The sequence below is a fragment of the Myotis myotis genome, unplaced genomic scaffold (genome assembly GCF_014108235.1).
Source record: "Myotis myotis isolate mMyoMyo1 unplaced genomic scaffold, mMyoMyo1.p scaffold_m19_p_14, whole genome shotgun sequence".
NCBI lineage: Eukaryota > Metazoa > Chordata > Mammalia > Chiroptera > Vespertilionidae > Myotis > Myotis myotis.
In genome coordinates, this window is record NW_023416318.1 from 8,111,956 (window position 1) to 8,133,520 (window position 21,565).

The following is a 21,565-nucleotide window of genomic DNA, read 5'->3' on the forward strand; positions in this document are numbered from 1 at the left end:
AGAATCAAACCTGGGACCTTTCAGTTTTATATCCCACATATGGGAAAAATCATATGGTTCTTGACTTTCTCTGTCTGATTTGTTTTGTTTAGCATGATATTCTCAACATCCATCCATGTTGTTGCAAATGGCAGTATTTCATCTTTTCTATGGCTGAGTAGTATTTCATTGTATATATGTACGACATCTTCTTTATCAAATCATCTATGGGAGGACCTTTCAGTTGTGTCCATGTCTATACTATGAATAATGATTTTAAAAACCTAATATTATTTTCTAATTCTAAAATGCTACAGGGATTAATAAAAATTTAGTTTGGTATTACAAATTAACATACACACTTTAGGAATTGGGGATCATTTTTTAAAAAAATAACAACGTTGTCATAGCTAATAACTGGAATCTCTCACATGTTCTTAAAGAGGTGAATTATTAAACTGTAGTGTATTCATGACATGGAATACTTCTCAGAAATAAAAAGAAGTGGACTATTGATACACATAGCCCCCTAGCTGTCCAGATACTTGGGCTGAATGGGAAAAGTAAATTCAAAATAGTTACTTCTTGTATAATTCCATTTTTATAAATTCTAGAGATGACACAATTATAGAAATTGTGCACAGATTAGTCATTGTCGGAGATGATGGTGAGGCCGGGAGCATGACAGAAGTGGCTGTGGCTTTAAAAGGAAAACGAGAGGGGCCTTTGTGGTGATGCGAATGTACTGTGTCTTGACCTGTGGACATCAATAGCTTGCTTGTAATGTTGCATGATAGTTTTGTAAGATGTTCTCATTGGAGAAAACAGGGTGAAAGGTTCCTGGTATTTGTTTGTATTATTTCTTAAAACTGCATGTTAATATAAAATTATCTCAAAATAAATAGTTTATTAAAAAAGAAAGAAAGGAAGGAAGGGGAGGAGGGAGGGAGGGAGGGAGGGAGAGAAAGAAAGGAAGGGAGGAAGAAAGAGCCTAGTTTGTGACCTTTGATGCACTACAGAGAACTGATTCATTTTCTTGAAAAATAGTAAATAGTAGGGGGGGAAATCCTTGCCTTTATCCTGCCTTTTATATATTAACTATATTGGTGAATACACTAGTAGATAAGTGACAGCTTCTCTCTAAATTAGTTATTTAAATTAATAAATAAAAATCAGTTAGAATTAGAATATTACCATTTTGCAACCCTAAAAAAAAATGATTCCATGCATTCCAAAATAATTGTTTACCTTCACAAGCAAGCAGAGGTAATAATCTTCCAGCATAAAGAAAACATCATCTGTAGTCTTGACCATGTGACAAAACCGAGTCTAATCAAGCCTCTGGGGTCTGCTGCCTTTTTCCAGGAATTACAAGAGATGAGGAATGTTGAGCTATCCCATGATTATGAAATCAGAAAACTCCAGTTTGTGGGATTTTGTTTTGTTTTGTTTTATAAACAGTTAGGGAACTATAAGAGATGGAGTGAGAATTTGCAGCCAATTAAAACACATTTAAAAACTGAACAAGATTAAATTGTAGTTCTTAGGAAGCACACTCTGATATTAAAACTAGACGAGTTCATGAGAACACTATTCCTCTGACTATCAAGAGAGCACTTCATTTTGCAGGGAAGGGGGAGTTGTAATTGAATTAGGACCATTGGAAAAGACTTTCAGGGAGCAGGCAAAGTTCTGTTCCTTGACTTGGGTTATGGTTCCAGGGATGCTCACTTTAAACTATTTCAGTAAGCTCTGCATATATTTTCTATTATACTTTTTAATTAAAGCTTTAAGAAAGGTTTGTTTTCATCAAACTTTTTCCAAATTCTATAAATGCTTTGAAATCCTTATATGAAATTGTTTTTATAATATACCATTGTAGGAACTACAATATTTATATAACAACTAGAGGCCCGGTGCACAAAATGCGTGCGTGGGTAGGGCCCCTAAGGCCTGGCCAGACATCAGGGCCGATCAGGGCCTTCTGGCTGCCGGCCGGGGCCTTCCTCCTTTCCACACTTCCCCCTGATGGTCAGCATACCTCACAGTGAGCTATTCAACTCCCAGTTTCCCGGTCAAACTCTGGAGGGGACACTTTGCATATTAGCCTTTTGTATATATAGATTTGCCATAATAGGGCAATTGTGTTATTTTTATTTATTTAGTCAGTTTTTAAATATCACTAATTAAAGGTGCAGAAAGCATATTTTCTATTTTATAAAAAAATCTTGAAATATTGACTGTGTTATAGTTTTAGCATCAGGCATGCTGGTCCTTGGCTTATTGCCACGAATGTAAGAAAAATATAAAGCTGTAATGACCTGAGCATTTGCAATCTAAGTCTCCATTTAGCATTTAAGCAAACTGTCTCATGCCTCATAGGTTGTTTTTGGGGGGAGGCAGGAGGGAGTTAATCTACTTAATGAGACATTATTACATTTTGAGAAAAACGTGCCTGCTTTTTAGTATAAAACTAAAGCCCCTGTTAATATTAGAAATGACCTGAAGAGCAAATTAAACTGATAAGTTCTAACTTTAACGTTGATTTTTGCAGTGTAGATTACTATCCTCACCCCTCACCACCTGCTCAAATACAGGAAAGTATACTTTATTCTTAAATCTATAAGAGGAAGGGTTCTATGTAGATTTACTGTGGAGAAATTCTTCAGCCCTTGTATGTGTTTGAAATACATGGTGGGACAAATGTAGTTTACAGTTGTGAGTACATGAAACAGTATTTATTCTTGTATTATTATTATTTATTAATTACTGTATTATTATCCATGTAAACAACTGTAAACCTACTTCTGCCCAAATGTGTATTTGTTCCTTCAATTACATTGATATTCAGTACACAGGGAAATGGTGATTTAATTTGTCAATGTTATTTATAGCTCTATAGCCAATATTGTATACCATATTAATAAGAATAAAAAAACTAATTATGCATTTATTGCTTACATACTTATGAACTAATTATACTACTAATGGGAAATGTCTTTTCTGGCTGTTAGACTTCAATAAAGATATTTTTTATAATCTTTACTTGGCATTTAGTGTGCAATAAATGTCTTTGTAAATATAAATTCAAAGCTTTCCTGAGAGAGCCTATTTAAAATAATAAATGCATTTGACAATGATTTTGTTTGGAAAATATGAGTTTTAAATACTGAATACATAGCAACCTATGTTGGTTCCTTGGAATTATTCTTCTTTCATTGTAACAGAAATTTAAAGCCCCAAGCGACATAATTTTTGTTGCAGCTTTTCAGTTACTTTTCAACTTAAAAAACAGCAGGTAACTATAGATTGTGATTGTCTCAAATGTTCTTTCTTCGTTTACGTCTGTGTGCTGTTCTATTGCGAGTTGGACATACTATTAAGTATAAAATGTGTTATAAGTAGATCACTCCTAGTACAATTAGTAGAAACATGTTCTGTGGCACAATAGGCAATTAGGTCCCAGCAAGAAAAAAACAAACAAATATTGTGTGGTATAAATTCCCACCAAAAAATATGACAAAACTGGTGGTAAAATGAATAAGTAATTCCAAACCTATCATTAGTGAAACATAATTACTATAAACCAATACTATTCCTAAATTAAAGCAATGTAAAAAATAATTAAAAAGGCATTACTTAAAGTTCACATGCAGCCTTAGCACATAATAAGGAATGACACTTGATTATGTGACTATAAAAAAATACATTAATAATCAATTTACTCCCAAACTGAACAGCTCTTAGAAAAAAGATGGAAGTTAATAGAATCAATCAGATCTTAATGATTCAGTATGTCTTTCATTTATTCAATCTGAGTTGTGTGGTCATAGACGTTACAATCTAGTGCAAAGATGAAGAAATGGATAATGAAATGTATAGGTAATAACCCCTTAAGTGGTAAGTGGTTGAAGGAACCTGAATAAAATTAAGGAGGAAATGGGACAGGGTTGGGGGCTGCTATTTTGTGAAGGACGATGAGGCCAATCTCTCTGATGTGGTGAAAATCGAGCAAGGAGTTTATGTAAATGGAGGAGGGAGAAGCTTCAGAAAGAGGAAATGGTAATTAAGGCCCTGCAGCACTTGGATACTGAGAAGGTCAAGGACAGCTGTATACTGGCTGATGAGGCTAAGGAGGGACAGATCACAAGGAGCATGGTAGGACAAGCTATGGAAGTTGGATTTCACTAACTAAGATGGGAAACTGGCAGAAATTTTAGAAGAGAAGATACTATCTTGACCTGACTTATATTTAAAAAATTGCAGTCTTGCTTCTATATAGAAAAATTCTGCGGAGTTGGGGAGAAAGTACAAGGGTAGAAGGAAATAGAGAGTCTGGTGAGGATCCAAGTGCAATGATGCAGGCCCAAGATGATGGCATTTGCACCAGGGCAGTTGCTGTCAAGGCAGTAAAAAGAGATAAAAATCTTGGCATCTTTAAAAAGTACTTTGATTTGCTGAGGTCTGAGCTGTGGGGTAGAGAAGAGGGGAGTTGATAACCATGCTAAGGTTTGGCACCTGAGCCACCGGAAGTGTAGACATGCTGTTCTGGCATGAATAAAGAAGAAGGAGAGACAGTTGTTCCCATAGAAATGTCAATAGGCCAATAAAATACATATCTATGTTTATTTTATATATTATTCACACAACACGCAAATATGCTGTATATGAAGAGACAGTGAGAGAGTTAGAAATGAGAGGGATCTGCTCCTGTCTGGAGATATTCATATAGGGGTCATCAGCCATATATGATACCTAAACCCATTAAACTTCATGTGATCAATAACACAATTATGCATTAAAAAGAGGTCTGAGGCCCTAACCAGTTTGGCTCAGTGGATAGAGCGTTGGCCTGCGGACTCAAGGGTCCCGGGTTCGATACCGGTCAAGGGCATGTACCTTGGTTGCAGGCACATCCCCAGTAGGGAGCGTGCAGGAGGCAGCTGATTGATGTTTCTCTCTCATCTATCCCTCTCCATTCTTCTCTGTAAAAAATTAATAAAATATACTTAAAACAAAACAAAACAAAAAAGAGGTCTGAGGCTAAACCTTGGAGCTCTGCAATAAATGCTGCTCCCTGAGTAATCCATGATTTATAATAATGTATAATTTTCCCAATGCCTTTTACTTGAACAAGGTCTACTTTTAGTTATGTGGGAAAATTAAAGTATAACTAATTAATGGCCCTAAAATAGTTGTTATCTACTTGAAAAAGAAGTTTAATCCCTGTCAGATGTTATAGTAAAATTAATTTTGTGTGGAATGAATAATTAAATAAAGATTTAAAACCATGGGACAGGTATGAGAAAATATTTATTTGATCTTAAAGTTTTAAAAACATTTGAAAATCTAGTCCTAATGGAAGAAATGGTAAATTAATGGCATAGTAAATTCAACTACATAAAACCTGAAAAAAATGGCTTATCAATGAACAGCATAAAATTCAAAGTAAATGGTAACTATAGAAATATATCCTGTGCAATATAAGAGAAAAATAATAATATGCATATACATTCTACATAACATATTATAAAATACATAAATATAGAGGGAAATAATACACTAATAAAAATATGGGTGCCTTGGCCAGTGTGCCTAAGTTGGTTGGAGCATCGTCCTGTGTACAAAAAGTTGCCAGGTTTTATTTTGGTTCAGGGCACATACCAAGTTGCAGGCAACAGATTGATGTTTATCTCTCACATTGATGTCTCTCTCTCTCTCTCTCTCTCTCTCTCTCTCTCTCTCTTCTTCTCTCTAAAATAAATAAATCAACATATTCAAATAAATCTCTCAAAACATTTATATTAAGATTTCTTAACAAATTTCAATTTAAGGAACATATTACTTAAGAAAGTGGCAATATTAGAAACTGAATAGGGTCTGAGCTTAGACAGGATGAAAATAAGTTTCTTTAAAACACTGCTAATAAAAATATATGTTGTATGTTGGTATAAGTTTTTGACAGATAATTTAGCATTATTGATAAAAATTTTAAAGATTCCAACAATCTTTGGCCTAGAAAACATTTTGGGATATTTTACTCCAAAAAGATAATAAGGTGTATTTTTTTTAGTGGTGGCACTTGACTCATCTAATTTTATAATCATAACATATTTTTTTCATTATAAAGGGTTTATATTTTTTGGAGGTTGTTGTTGTCTGTTTCCTTTTAATTATAACAAGGATGACTTGAGTGTGGTTCCTCATACCTTCCTTTAATATTGTCTCATAGACTCTAATATCCAAGCCAAATTTTTGAAGATTTAGTCATGTGGATGATTTATTTTCATTTTGCCTTCCCTTGGGTTTTCCCAGAGGTCTTTTAATGGAGTGAAGGGAGGTTCAAAAATTGATCTCAACTCAACACTTTTCCTGGAAATCCTCTGATTAATGTTTCTAAGTGGTTTCTGAGACCTGATTCCCATCCATGCCTTTGGCTTCTGATGTTCTACTTCTATATCATTGAACATTTGTCACCTTTCTTAATCTATGTACCTTCATTTTTCAATGTGTCATATATTACCTGTTGATATCTCCTCCTTCAAATCCTACTTTGGACTTTAGAATTCCTCCGTCTACCCTTCTTGAATTCTTAAAGCTAGGCTAACTAATATAATTGGCACAAGGCAGAATAACAGGAGAATAGCCCACACTTTATTATGTGTACATGGAAGAATTAAAAGAATAATTCCCTGTGAGAGATTGGAAACAGGTCATATAGGTTTACTTTATGTAAAGAAACAAATTCGTGGAGATTTGACAAGACAAGGCACATATGTTTTGGGGGATGTCATTAATAAGAAATTTAAGTAAAATGGAGGCTTAGGGTAGTAAATTAGGAAAAATAATAAGGGTTTGTTTACATAGACTTCTCAGCTCATAGATTCTCTATCTCTGGCGATAAGGCTCTTTCTCTTCCTTAGTGTGATTATTGCTTGTTAGCCCTTTGACAGCAGGGAGGGCACCTTCCGCATGGAGATTTATTTCCTGCATTTGGAGAGACAGGAAAATCAGAAAACTTCACTCACTCCTGCTGCTTCTCAAGTGACTTTAATTCCAAATAATCAATATGTCATGATGGGATATTTTGGAGTGGCCTTCCATGGTCCCCAACATATGTTTGCTTTTTATTTTCCTCGCTGAACACTCAGTTCTTTGTGCTAACCTCTCCTGATCCTTGCAGAGCTTAATAGAGGGAGCACCATAAATAACTATTATCTTGAGTAAAAACTTAGAAAAACTGATGTAGGTATAAAGTGAAAATTCATGAGTTCATTTTTTTTCATAGTATAATGAGTTTATTATATATATTTTAAATTTAGAGTTACCAAAAAAAAAAAAAGAGTAAAAGGTACAGGGAGCAGTTAAAAATGATTTACTGTTAATTCTATTGATAATTTTTATTCTGCTTTTGAGCAGTACTGTTGCTTATCAAATAGAACTTTAGTGAACATAGCCTTTGGATATTGCAAATAGAATGTGTTAAAATTCACATGGTATGAACCAGACAATCATGCTAAAGTTAATGTGATGCACATTGTCATTCAAATGTCTTGATTTTTATACTATTTCCCTTACATGTTATTTTAAGAGAGTCAATAAAAGATTAAACTCTAAATGAAATGAATCTTTAGACAAGTCCCTTATAACTATAATCATTTAGAAGACTCTCAGTGACTCAAAATGCACATTATGCAATCAGAGCTGGTATTCCACTAGTAGGATCAGTATAGTCATTTGTTAAAATATTAAACTGCCATTTGTCAAAATATTAAACTGCTTCTATACTGGTTGGTAAATAGTTTTTATTATGAGCTTCCTGAGTGGCTATCACCTATTCAGCCCTTGCCACCTGGCTTTTGAGATTAGGAGCACTTCATTGCTCCTAAAACGTCTTAATCACCGGTGCATGCATCTACGGCTAAAATTAATTTTAGCATGCTGTGATTACTCAGTCTATTACATAAGCTAGTTTTAAAAGAATGTATTTCCTTTCGATATTTAATTCATCTTCTCCAATTTTATAACCTTAAAAATTCCTCAGATTAAAGCATCTATTTCCCCATTAAAAATTGAACCTTACTCTGACATCGTATTTTCTTTAAAATGAAGAGGCATTACCCTAGATGGTTTGACTCAGTGGATAGAGTGTCAGCCTGTGGATTGAAGGGTTCTGGGTTCAATTCCAGTCAAGGGCACATGCCTGGGGTTGCAGACTCATTCCACAGGAGGGGGGTGCAGGAGGCAGCCAATCAATAAATCTCTCTCATCATTGATGTTTCTCTCTCTCGCTCCCTCTCCCTTCCTCTCTGAAATTAATAAAAATATATTTTAAAAGTAATAATAATAATAAAATGAAGAGACATGGGAATAATGACCTTAGATTATCTGACAGAAAAGGAGCTTTATATCTGCTGGTGGATATAATACATAAATAACAGGGGGAAAGGCAAGGAGGAGTGGCATGGGTATGTGTGATATGGGCACTTTAGGGATTACTGTAATTTCAGTAGGTCTTAGTAATATGACGGATATTAGAAGGTCACAAGGGTAAATGGGGCAACTCAAATATTTTCTCCAGAATTATGACTAATAGGAGATACTTTTCCTTTGCTTATCTTTTATTGTTATGCTATACTAGAGGCCGGATGCACGAAATCCGTGCAAGAGTAGGCCTTCACAGCCCTGGCTGCGGTCGTTCTGCTGTTTGGCCGTTCAGTCAATTTGCATATTACACTTTTATTATTATAGATTTTTCTTCAAGTAACCTTTTACTAAATATTCACAATTGCATCTAATACTTATTTGCATTGTATTTTTAGCTATTAAAATCTTCTTTTGAATACCTTATATCCCTACAGATCAATATTATATTGGGAATTTCTCAAAAAATAGAATTGTAGTTCAGATAAAATTTTTAAAACAATATTCAGGTTAATATATGTATAGTGCATAATAGGCAAATAAAAATGCAAGTAAAACATTCTTAATTCAGATTGTTAATGTTTATATGACAAAAACCTGGTTTTCAGGTTTTGTAGAAAGATTTATATATATATTGGTATAATAATTTAAATAGAGCCTGATAAGTTTTTTTCAAAAATTAGGTTGGTTACTTAGTATTACATTGTATTACATTGGTTTAATTTTGCATGTAATTTAAAAAGGGTGAAAACTTACTATTAATTATATAATCATTTAAATCTTTTGCAAATGCATATGTTGGACAGCAGCTACTACCATAATCATTGATTTGGTTAAAAACAAAGCTTTAGCCCTGGCTGGTTTGGTTCAGTTGGTGGGGCATCATCCCATGCACCAAAAGGTTGCCAGTTGATTCCTGGTCAGGCAGGGCACATGCCCAGGTTGTGGCCTTGATCCATGCAGGAGGCAGCCAATCAATGTTTCCCTCTCACATTGATGCCTTTTTCTCTCTCTCCCCCCCTCTCCTGTCCTCTCTTTCTAAAAAATAATAATAATAATTAATAAATAACAAGCATTTAGAATCTAGTATACAGATAATTATTTATCAGCTTCACCTTTCAAGTTGCACTAAGTTTTTAATTTCTCTCTGCCTTATTTCCCTTATATGGAAAATCAGGAAAATATAATTGGATGATGCAGGTAAAGTGCTTCAAACAGCCTCTAGAACATAAATGATAGCTATTATTGTAATAAATCAAAAGATTTTTCCTCTTGTGCTAATTATTGAAGAGCATTCCACAGAGTATGCTCCAGTGTCATTTCAATCCAAGGTAAATAAAATAAAATATTGTTTCACACAATGTTTATAATGCATGAGTTAATTTTGGGGATGTATATTTGTTGTTTCTTCATTGCACATGCTCTATTATGACTTAAGTAGGAGGGCTATGTAGTCCTAATTTGTTTACTTAGCAAGATAATTTATTGATGTTTATGAAAAGTAGTAATTGACTTCAATCTTTGTAATCCTGACCTAGCTAGAGTCTGCTATCAAGTATATGCTGAAGTGGTTGTTGATGAAATGGCATCTAAAATAAGGAATCAAGGAAGGAAGGATCATGAATCAATAGTTCCCATTTCTAAGAACTGCATTGCAGAAATAGAATAAAGAGAATGCTCACCCATTAAGGAGTGGGGACCAGATATATCATTTTTACACTTAAACATACACAAGACCTTTTCCAAAATGCTCTCTGTTCATTAGGGATAGGAGGTCGTAGTGATATTCAAGGAAGAAAGATTAGATGTTGTGATAAACGACAGAAGAAAAGAAGTGGAACTTGTAGTTATAAATCAGCCTTATTCAAGCTATTATTTGAAGGGCTTATTATTATTTGAAAGAACTCATAATGTCTTTCCAAGAACATAGTTATTATCTGGGAAGGGGTAACAGGTTTAGCCAGGGTAATAAGGCATTACAGATCTCTTTGTTAGTTGAGACATTTAATTTTTAGAATCTGACATAAAATTCCAATATTATGGAGTGACTGATTCCCTTATCATAATTCAAAGTGTGAAAATACACAGTCTTTGAGTTGCTAAAATATTAGAATTTTAAAAATATTCATCAGGAGTCTCACTATATCTGAAACACAAAAGTGTAATTTCTCCAATTATGACATAGGTGAAAATTTAAAAAATATTATCTTCTTGCATTATCATTAAAAAAGGCCATTGAATTTCAAATAAGATATAATCCTAACTAGCTTTCTAAACAGTCTTAGAGAACAATGTAGTAGAGTCAGTGCTTAAAATATGTTTCCAGTCATGTAATTCCTATTGTCTACCTTTACACATTTTTGGGGTCTGGGTATTTTATATTTTTCAGAGTGGTTCACATATCTTCTCTCATTTAATCCTCAAATGGGAAAAATATTAGATGAGTAAAACAATTTTTATGATTCCCTACATATGAAAAAAATTATCTAAAAACAAAATGAGAAGAGACTACATGGCTAAAAAGTAACAAAGAAATATGTTTTTTTCCCATTTTTTCTTCTAATTATTTCCTTTTTTAAAAAAAGGACTTAGACTGCTTTATTCTTTGTATTCTAGAGTCTCTGCAACCAATGACATGCATTTGTGAGGTAGGTCACTGGTGTTAAGGATTTATAACATTAGTAATTGCTTTAGTTATCTTTACTGCAAAACTACCCACAAAATTTAGAGAGTAAACAAAAATATATTTTTTCTTTATTTTGTAGATTGGAAGAGAGTTTCTTCTGCTAGTCTCAATTGATGTCACCCATGCAGCTGCATTCAGTTGGCATGTTTGGTTGAAGACTGAATTTAATTGGGAAGACTGAGATAACTAGGGATCTGAGTATGATCTTTCACATAGTATAAAAGTGACAGCTGGAGAGTTTAGATGTGCAATCGACTATCATTTCTTTGCTTTTGTAATGTTTGTTGATGTCCTTTGGCCAAGGTATCTCAGATGGACAAGCCCAGAGTCAAAGTGGAAAGGCATTATCTTCAATCATGGATGACTGATGAAGTGATAGGGGGCCACTTATGTAACACTTTATCCTGGTATGCTCTCTAAGTCCAATGATTAAGATCCAACCCTGCCTGTAAAATACACTCACCTTGCTATACTCCAATATTTTATTATGATTGTTACCTGTATCAGTTCTGAATATCGATAATGCTTCTTACTTGCAGTTCCTTTATCATGTTCTGGTTGTTCCAGGGATTCATAAAACTAAAGACAAGTTATACTTTTACACTAGCGGCACACAATGATGAGACCAGTATAGGATAACTGTAATTGACACTTCAACTCCAAAAGTAAAAAATTGGCCCTAACCAGTTTGGCTCAGTGGATAGAGCATCGGCCTGCGGATTGAAGGGTCCCAGGCTCCATTCCGGTCAAGGGCATGTACCATGGTTATAGGCACATCCCCAGTAGTGTGCAGAAGGCTGATCGATGTTTCTCTCTCATTGATGTTACTAACTCTCTATCCCTCCCTTTCTCTTTGTAAAAAATCAATAAAATACATTTTAAAAAAAAAATAATTAAAAAATGGGAGGAGTATCTGGACCATAACAATTCTGAAAATAGCTGGGTAAATGTCCTCATGATTCCCCTGGTCATGTGGGCCCCACACGCAATGGACTGATGGACTACACTGGCAACACAAATTAAGCTAGCCTGATGCCGGATTGGACTATGCACAAACATGGTGGGAAAACCGGTCAATGGCCCTGATTCTAGCTCTGCTAAAGGCACAGCTGGGCATTTTCCTTGGGAGGATAAAGAGAAATGGGAACTTGGAAACTCAGGGGTATGATTCCACAGAAATAAAGCTTTCTACTATATCTGATCCTCCCTTGCAAGTCTCAGAAAATTATTTTTCTCGTGACATCACAAGAAGCCCACATCCCTTGGCAACAGTTGGGGACATGCAGATCTCCCCACCGCACACCTCCTACTGGAGATTGAGCCTGCAACCTGGGCATGTGCCCTGACTGAAAATAGAACCAGTGATTTATTGATGCTTGGGAGATACTCAACCACTGAGCCACGGCAGCTGGGAAGCATATATATATATATATATATATATATATATATATATATATATATAAATTTTTTATTGATTAAGATCTTACATATGTGTCCTTATCCCCACGTTACCCCCTATACCCCCCCCCAACTCATACCCTCACCCCCCTGTTGTCCCTGTCCATTGGTTAGAGTTAGACCTATATGCTTGCATGTAAGTCCTTTGGTTGATCTTTCTCCCTTACCCCCACCTTCCCCTACCTTCCCTCCAAGGCCCTACAGTCCAATCAATGCCTCTTGTCTCTGGATCAGTCCTTGTTCATCAGTTTATGTTGTTCATTATATTCCACAAATGAGTGAGATCATGTGGTATTTATCCTTCTCTGACTGGCTTATTTCACTTAGCATAATGCTCTCTAGTTCCATCCATGCTGTGGCAAATGGTAAGAGTTCCTTTTTCTTCTTCCTCTTCTTAAAGAATACCTTTCAGCATTTCATATAATGCTGGCTTGGTGGTTATGAACTCCTTTAGCTTTTGCTTATCTGTGAAGATCTTTGTCTGACCTTCAATTCTGAATGATAGCTTTGCTGGATAAAGTAATCTTGATTGTAGGTTCTTGCTATTCATCACTTTGAATATCTCTTGCCACTGTCTTCTGGCCTGCATGGTTTCTGTTGAGAAATCAGCTGACAGTCGTATGGGTACTCGCTTGTAGGTAACTGACTTTTTTTCTCTTGCTGCTTTTAAGATTCTCTCTTTGTCTTTTGCTCTTGGCATTTTAATTATGATGTGTCTTGGTGTAGTCCTCTTTGGATTCCTTTTGTTTGGGGTTCTCTGCACGTCCTGGACTTGTAAGTCTATTTCTTTCACCAGGTAGGGGAAGTTTTCTGTCATTATTTCTTCAAATAGGTTTTCAATATCTTGCCCTCTCTCTTCTTCTGGCACCCCTATAATTCTGATGTTGGTACGCTTGAAGTTGTGCCAGAGGCTCCTTACACTATCTTCATATTTTTGGATTCTTTTTTGTTTTTTCTTTTTCGGTTGGGTATTTTTTGTTTCTTCGTATTTCAAATCTTTGACTTGATTCTTGGGATCCTCTTGTCTGCTGTTGGATCTCTGTGGTTTTGAACTCTATATCCAGTCGTTTTCTTTCCTCCATTTCTGTCATTTGTGACCTGTTTCTTTGTCTCCGCATTTTTTATGCTTCCCTGTGTTGGTAGAGTGGCTTTCTGTGCTAGGTGTCCTATAGGGCCCAGTGGCTCAGCCTCCCCAGTTACCTGAGGTGGACACTCTTGGTGCACCCCCTTGTGGGCTTTGTGCACAGTCTTGTTGTAGTTATGCCTTGATTGTTGTAGGTATCACTGGGAGGAATTGACCTCCAGGCCAGTTGGCAGTGAGAATCAGCTGTGTCTGCAGTGGGAGAACTTGTGTGCTGAAGACACCCTTCTGGGGCAAGACTTGCTTCAGTGGGGCTTTGGTGCACACTGAGTCTGCCCCCTGAGTGTGTCCCTTATGGATCTGAGGAGTTGTAATCTGGATGGTCCCACTCTGACCACTGGGTACACTGGCTCTTGGCTCTAAGGAGGTGCTAATTTAGCCTCTTCCTGATGTTACCCAGCAGGAGCTATGAAGAGATCTGCAGATTCCCCTTCCTTTTTGGGGGTTTGGAGGTGCCCAGATGAGGCCCAGCTGTGAAGCAATGCAAGCTGATGTGGGGCCTTGGGCCTTCTCTTGGAAGTTCTGGGTCTGTCTGGCCCAGCTGCAATTTGTTAGGTAATTTTCAGGTTGCAAAAGGTCAGGGCATTCATATGCAAAAGCCTCAGCTGCAGCCTGGGTGGGGCGGGGTCTCAGGGAATCAAAGGGCAGAGCAAGCAGCTATGGTGGATCTTCAGCCCTGCCCTAAGGGGCCGCGCCTCTCAGTGTCCCTGTAATTGCTGCAAGCACCTCTGAGGGAAAGCTGCCCTCAAGTTCCGAGTTCTGCCCACTGCCAGACAGTCCAGTTTCTCCCCGTATGAGCCCTGGGTCCCCAGAGACTTCCCGGAACCAGAGTTCAGAGCAGTCGGGAACTTGTGACTCCCTCCAGATTCAAAAAGACAGCCGCGTCCTCAGGTGCCAGCCCCTTTCCGCAAGCGCTCGAGCCTCCGTACCTCTGCACTTTACTTCCGCAGCTCCTCACTCTCAGTGTGCTTTTCTCTTTTCTTCTAGTTGTAGAATTGCCACTCAGCCAGCCTTCCTGTAATTCTGGATGATGTCCGTTTTGTCTTTTCGTTGTATTTTTGAAGTTGTTGTGGGAGGCAGCAATTTCTGGTCTTTACCTATGCCGCCATCTTGATTTTTCCCTCTGGGAAGCACTTTTAATTCAATTTAATAATACACCCTTAAAAATGTGAATTTCATATGCATGTAACAGTTATTTATACCATGCTTCAAAACCCATATCTACAATTATTTCTGAGGAAGAACTCTCTATATTTTTCATAGAGTGTTGAAAAGATAAAGCCTTTAAAATTCTTAGGAACCATTTTGTGTTCTACTTTATGCTTCCATAACTGTTTCTAAAGTTATCCTAAAGGATCCTAAAGCTACACTAAACTTAATCCTTACTCTTAAGGCCAGTTCTTCTTTTGAGAATCTTTTAATACTTAGAGAGAATTCAGTTTTCTCTTTAAATTGAGTCTTGGGCCCTCTATATTTTCTATTAATACCACTTCAAACTGAAATTTCCTACCGTATTTCAGAATTTCTTCTTGTACCTGAATGTATACAGCTAATAAAAAAAAAAAAAAACTTACAGTATCCAACCTGGAATCATGGATTCAAAAGCTTATTAAGAACATTTTATGTTGCCTTAACTGGTTTGGCTCAGTGGATAGAGCGTCGGCCTGCGGACTGAAATGTCCCAGGTTCGATTCCAGTCAAGGGCATGTACCTTGGTTGTGGGCACATCCCCAGTAGGAGGTGTGCAGGACGCAGCTGATCCATGTTTCTAACTCTCTCTCTCTATCCCTTCCTCTCTGTAAAAAATCAATAAAATATATTTAAAAAAAACAAACATTTTATGTTTTGTAGTTAACCTCAGAATATGGCATTGCCAATTGTCTTGCTACAAAAAAAAAAAAAATCGCATAAAACCACTTTTTTTTCAGACTCTAATAACAATTTCTTTACTTCCTTTCCACTTTCCACTAATATTTTGTCTGCCAATCTCCCAACTTTTCCCAATAGCCTTCTTCTTACATTTCTAATATTTGCCCAATCACTATCAAGTATCAAAGTCAGTGCTAACTATATCTTTCAAATTTCTATTACATTAGACACCTACTTCTTTTTAAAAAAATATATTTTATTGATTTTTTTACAGAGAGGAAGGGAGAGGGATAGAGAGTTAGAAACATTGATGAGAGAGAAACACCAATCAGCTGCCTCCTGCAAACCGCATATTGGGGATATGCCCACAACCAAGGTACATGCTCTTGACCAGAATCAAACCTGGGACCCTTCAGTCAGCAGCCCGACACTCTATCCACTGAGCCAAGCCAGTACCAGTTAGGGATAGACCCCTACTTCTAATAAAATTTTCTGGTCAGTTATCTATTGTTGCATAATGAGTACCATCCTATCTAATAATAGAGAAACATGGTAATTAACCGTAACTTCACTACCCTTCACATTGGCTAATCAGCGAGATATGCAAATTAACTGCCAACCAAGATGGCAGCTGGCAGCCTGGCAGCTGAAAGGAACATGAGGCTTGCTTGCTCCAGTGAAAGAGGAAGCCAAGGTTCCCCGCCTGCCGCAACCCAGCTCTGAGCTCCGGATGCAACAATGTTGCAATTATAGAACCTAAACAAACCCCAGGTACCTGCTTTCAGCTAGCGTGGCCTCAGAGCTTAGAGCGGCCAGTGATGGCAACAGAGTTTCAATTATAGAATCTAAACAAACCCAGATACCTGCTTTCAGCCGGCAATGCAATGGCCTCAGAACTGGAACCGGCTCTCAGCTCCAGTGACAGCTACAGAAGGTGAATAAATCCCAGAATAAAAATAAGAAAAAGAAAAAAGGAGAGGCTGGGAGCTTCAGTCGCCCACCAGCCTGAAAACAGCCCTCAGCCCCTCACCCAGACTGGCCAGGCACCCCAGTGGGGACCCCCACCCTGAAGGGGGTGTGACCAGCTGCAAACAGCCATCAGCCCCTCACCCAGACTGGCCAGGTACCCAAGCGGGACCCCCACCCTGATATGGGACACCCTTCAAGGCAAACCAGCCGACCCCCACCCATGCACCAAGCCTCTATCCTATATAGTAAAAGGGTAATATGCAAACTGACCCTAACAGCAGAAGGACTGGGAATGACTGATCATTATGACACACACTGACCACCAGGGGGCAGACACTCAATGCAGAAGCTGCCCTCTTGTGGTCAGGGCGCTCTCACATGGGAGGAGCTCTGCTCAGCCACAAGCCAGGCTGATGGCTGCCAGTACAGTGGTGGTGGTGGGAGCCTCTCCTGCCTCCTCAGCAGCGCTAAGGATGTCCGACTGCAGCTTAGGTCTGCTCCCCACTGACAAGTAGAGAACTCCCCAGGGCTGCCGGGCTGCCAGAGGGATGTCTGATTGCCATCTTAGGCCCAATCCCCCAGGGAGCGGGCCTAAGCCAGCAGGTGGTCATCCCCTGAGGGGTCCCAGACTGTGAGAGGGCGCAGGCCAGGCTGAGGGCCACCCCCCCGAGTGCACAATTTTTTGTGCATCAAGGCCTCTAGTCTTACCTAATAATAGACAAACATGCAAATTGACCGTACCTTTAATACACCCAAGCCATGCCCACCAGCCAATCAGAGTGATTATATGCAAATTAACCCAAACAAGATGGCAGCCGGCAGCCACGGAGCTGGAGCAAGCAGGAGGCTTGGTTTCCCTGCCAATGGAAGAAACCAAGCTTCCCGGCCTGCTGCTGCCTCCTCTCAAGGCAAGAAAGTTTCAATTATAGAAGGTAAATAAACCCCAGATACTTGCTTCCAGCTGCCATGGCCACAGAGCTGGAGCAAATAAAAAAAAAAAGGAGAGGCTGGGAGCTTCGGTCGCCGGGGGCCTTGGTCAGTCTGAAAACAGCCATCAGCCCCTCACCAAGGCTGGCCAAACCCCCATGTGGTGAGGGTCCCCACTGGGGGACTTGACCAGCCTGCAAACAGCCATCAGCCTCAAACCCAGGTTGGCCAGGCACCCCAGTGGGACCCCCACCCTGATCCAGGACACCCTTCAGGGCAAACCAGTCAGCCTCCACCCATGCACAAGGCCTCTATTCTATATAATAAAAGGGTAATATGCAAATTCACCCTAACAGCAGAACAACCGGGAATGACTGGTCACTATGACACACACTGACCAACAGGGGGCAGATGCTCAATGCAGGAGCTGCCCCCTGGTGGTCAGTGTGCTCCCACAGGGGAAGCTCTGCTCAGCCACAAGTCAGGCTGATGGCTGCCAGCACAGCGGTGGTGGCGGGCACCTCTACTGCCTCCTCAGCAGCACTAAGAATGTCTGACTGCAGCTTAGGTCTGCTCCCTGCTGGCAAGTAGGCATCCCCCAAGGGCTGCTGGGCTGCCAGAGGGATATCTGACTGCCAGCTTGGACCTGATCCCCCAGGTAGCAGGCCTAAGCCAGCAGTTGGACATCCTCCGAGGGGCCCCAGACTGCAAGAGGGCATAGGCCGAGCTGAGGGACACCCCCCGCCAAGTGCACAAATTTTTGTGCACTGGGCCTCTAGTTAATGTAATAATATGTAATTGTAACCAAGTTTGTCTCTCTTAAAACTGATTTGCATGTATCAGAAACAAGAAATTGGCTTTATCTGCAACTGATTTAATTTTTATAACTCTGCAGTATGAATATATGTTAATCCTTTAAGCAATTACTGTGTGCCAGACATTGTGCTAAAGACTTAAACTAATTTTCTTAAACTTCCTTCACAACCATTTCTTCAATGAGATTCATGGCATCATTGGTATGGTAACTGAGGCTTAAGAAAGGTTTTTATACTTCTCAAGGTCCCATAGAATGTGATAAATTTGCCATTCGTACTTTATTATTCTGACTGCAGAAACAATACTCTTAAACACTACACAATGCTGTCTAAAATGTCGCATAACTAACACTAAGGCCTTCGGGGCCTTAATGATCACAAAGGTTATCAATAATCAAGTCAATACACCATGTATTCTTTATTTGTAACATGGGGACAAGCTTAGTGTCCAGTAGTAGGTTCTTAAATAAATCCAATTTTGTAAAACTCAATATGATCTATTTGTTGGAGGATTCATCTTCTGACTGTGCATAACAAGTTTAAAAATTGAATTTCCATATTTCATTCAAAAACTCTTCCACATAGCATTGTGAAATGAACAGCAGATTGGGGCTCTCCAAGGTGTGAGATTGGAGAATGGAGTTGCAAATTCACTACATTTCTGTGACAAGGTTTTCCTCTTTTTCCCTTAGAGACTGGATTGGGATGCTAATTAAAAATATTTAAAGAAATTATGCTTTACCACATTCAAACATAAACAAATGTTAAAATTAGACTAAAACAGCGCTACCCCTTAGAAGTCTTTAATTTGCTTTCATGAAAGGAAAATAATTCTAATTGTCATCCAAATTGTTTATATGCAAATTATACTTTTCACACTGTATTAGAAAACTTAAATCTTTTAAAGGGCTTTAAATCTTGTTCTAACAATTGTATTTTTCTCTTTAGTTAAGAGCCTTCACCCTAACTTCTTCTAAACTATTAACAATTCAAAATGTAACTTAAGCCCTAACTGGTTTGGCTCAGTGGATAGAGCTTTGGCCTGTGGATGAAGGGTCCCAGGTATGATTCCCATCAAGGGCATGTACCTTGGTTGCAGGCACATCCCCAGTAGGGGGTGTCCAGGAGGCAGCTGATAGATGTTTCTCTCTCATCAATGTTTCTAACCCTTTATCCCTCTCCCTTCCTCTCTGTAAAAATTAATAAATTATATGTATTAAAAAATGTAACTTAAGGTAAGAAAAATGTACCTCTTTCAAAATCTAGAAATTGGTCTGGATGTTGTTGTTAGGAGAAGGCAGGGAAGAGGCTAATGTCTGCCTTAGGTTCAAAGGAATGCCGTAAGAAGTCTGAGTAAACAGCCCTCATGAGTAAATCCATGCACAGCAGCACAGCACAAAAGGTTAGCCAGACACAGGTATAATATTGAAGCTACATAGTTTGTTCTGTGAAAGGATGTAAATGAGATAGTCTCAGCCATCAACAAATAAAAGAACCCCTAGGAATCCTCCAGGTACCAAAGAGGGCCTTACACCCCTCCTGTTCTCTTTTCATCTGTTCACTGTCAGAAAAAGAGCAAAAACAAAAATGAAAGCCATTGAGAACTCAGAACTTCATGGCTAAGCAGAATGTGGGTTTGAATAAAGAAAACGAACGTATTTTTCTTTAGGGGAGCTATATTTTATCACATAAGAGAAATTAAATATTTGAAATGGAAAATGGATTTCATAAACATCAAAATGAAAATATTTTTTTCGATTGTTTCTTACAATGACCAATTTGTATATCATATCTATAAATAAGTCAAAACATATTGATTTAATCATACATATAGATGAACCAGAGATTTAAATTTGCATTAATTATATACAAAATATATTTACGTCTCAACATTTCATTATGATTATTTGTTGACATCTTATCTCTACTGAGCTTACACTTTCTTTTTAAAATAGGATATTTTGAGATAAATACTCCTGATTATTATGCAAACTTGCTAAATATAAGTGGATGGGATTCTCATTTCTGCAAACTTATACAAAGCTAAATTAATTGGATACTGAAATTAAGACTATTCACGTAGTCATTTCTAAAATTGTCTTTTATACCTACCATGCATTTTTATTTTTAGATATTCTTATGATTACTCTGAGTTGTGGGCAGTGGAGCAGGAAGAGAACATTTATTTTCAGAAACAGTGTTTTTGGTATAAGCAGTCCACAACTGTGTCATATGTCCGGTGAGTGTCCTTATCGGTGGAAAACTACTTCTGTGGAGATGGAACACAAGTACATGAGAAAGCTGCAGCAAATAATCTCTTAACAAGATTTATCAGATCATAAGATGTATAGCTAATGGAGAGGATGCTAGAAAGAAAAAAAAAAAAATCTCATATGTACTTCTCCGAATTAAAAGAAAAGTAAATGGAAAGGGGGATGAATAAGGCAAATAAGCAGAGTATTTGTTCTACACAGAGTTTCCAGTAGGTGATTCTTTTTAGTAGATATTTCATGAGTATATTTACTAAAATAGGGGTTCATTACAATGTGAGTTTGAGAGAACACATGTATTACTTACAGAGGCAGCAGGGCAGGGCAAAAAGAGAGCAGGCCTTAGTAAAAATCCCACTTCTGCCTTGGAAATGGAACTTAAACTCTGCAGCTGTGATGCCCTCACCTGGAATGATACAGGTCCCCAAGAATCCCTTTTAATGGCCTTTAGGGGATATCAAACAAAGGGCAAAGTGCCTACAGTCTATTGTAGATTCTCTTCCCTCAGGCTTTTAAAATGAGTAACACCCACTATGTTTTAGCTGAGTGTCATTGAGACTCAGGGGTTTGCACTATGGAATAGAGAAAACAAGATATGACCCTAACTACAATCAAATAGAAAGCATTAATACATATTTCTCTGCTGGCTATGTCTCCCTTATTAAAAGGAAAGTCAATACAGTATCATTTCAAATCTCCAATTGGCCTTGCTTTCTAATCAGTTTCTGCAGCCAGAAGCAGCCAATGGTGAACAAGGCAATAGGTGAAAATGTGAAGTTCCCAGAAATAGAACGTGTAATTCTAATATGTAATCCACAAGAGAGGAAACACTTCAAGGCCTCCATTTATCATCTGTGAGTGGCTGCCTCTGTGGGGGTAAGTATATTTGCATTTTCAGGGGCAAAACGTTCTGCCTTTCATCAGAGATAAGAACCTTTCATGAGAGGAGAGAGGCAGTTCATGTGGTCCAGTTGCAATGGATGTGGAGATATTTTCCTGCTGATTTACTGCATCAGCATGTCTGCAA

At 38.0% G+C, this 21,565-nt stretch overlaps 1 protein-coding gene across 1 annotated transcript in view; it reads left to right on the top strand.

The window, feature by feature from the left end:
• The window catches only part of LRRTM4 (leucine rich repeat transmembrane neuronal 4), a 697,721-nt gene that overhangs the window by 444,916 nt on the left and 231,240 nt on the right, over positions 1-21,565 (top strand). The gene's annotated exons all lie outside the window — the stretch shown is intronic.